A 1,064-nucleotide genomic window follows, 5' to 3' on the forward strand; every position below is an offset into this window, starting at 1 on the left:
TCTCTCTCTCTCTCCCCCCCTCTCTCTCTCACTTGTGTATCCAGTTTAGATTTGGCCGCCTGCACGTGTGTGATTGTGTGTGTATGTGAGCATGTCTATAATATTATTAATATAGGTGAATGTATGAGTGCATGGGTTATGGGCGGATATTTTGGGGTGGGTGGGTGTCCGCGTGTACCTACAAGCGGGTGTATTTCCCATCCTGTTGTTTCATTCCCATAGAAGACATCCATTTATTTCTAAACAAATTTCCTGAGGCCTGAGCGTTCAATGGGTGGTTATGGTTACGGGCCATTCTCCTCACACCACAGAAATCCAGGGTTCCATCCTGCTAGTTTGTCCTTCTCAGACCTATTGCTCATGAACTTTGAACAACTGATAATTCATATCAATAATCAATCTGTATTAAAAGGAGACCAGACCAGTGTGAATGGGATAGCCCAAGGAAATATGCGGTGCGTAAAAGCGTTAAGTGTGGACAAGCGAAAACACCAAGGACGAATGACATCAACGTTTGGACTTAACATGATACACGAGAGCAGCTAGTGACCGTAAACAATGGTGTGTTATAATACATAAACAGGGATGACACCGTCAGGTTTTGAAAAGAGAAGATAAGTCAATCATGACGAAACAGTTTGCTTTTTATCATCCTCGATTTAAACCCAGAGTTAGGATTTATTTTTGGTCTACACCGAATTAAAATTGCTTGGTTTCTTAAAAAGAAACCCATTAGATCTTAAAGAATGTTTTAATTCGAAACTTGATTGATTTTGCTTAAAACCGAAATAAAATATCAAACCATCACCACTATAGTATTATAAAATATAACTATTTTCTTTTTACAGGATACAGCCAACCTAGATATTATATAATATTTCATTTCAAAGGTTGGGCTTCAGCTTTTAAGAAAGCTGATCAAAACTAAAAACAACTATTCATTGACACGTTAAGACTCCACTGGATGTGTACCTCAACCTCAAGCTTCCCTGTGTTAGACTTTTCGAAGCAATTATGCCGAACTCCTAGTTTTTGTTACCCCCCTCTCTCTCTCTCTCTCTCTC

This window comes from Aplysia californica, unplaced genomic scaffold (assembly GCF_000002075.1).
Source record: "Aplysia californica isolate F4 #8 unplaced genomic scaffold, AplCal3.0 scaffold00682, whole genome shotgun sequence".
In the NCBI taxonomy this organism is placed as follows: Eukaryota; Metazoa; Mollusca; class Gastropoda; order Aplysiida; family Aplysiidae; genus Aplysia; species Aplysia californica.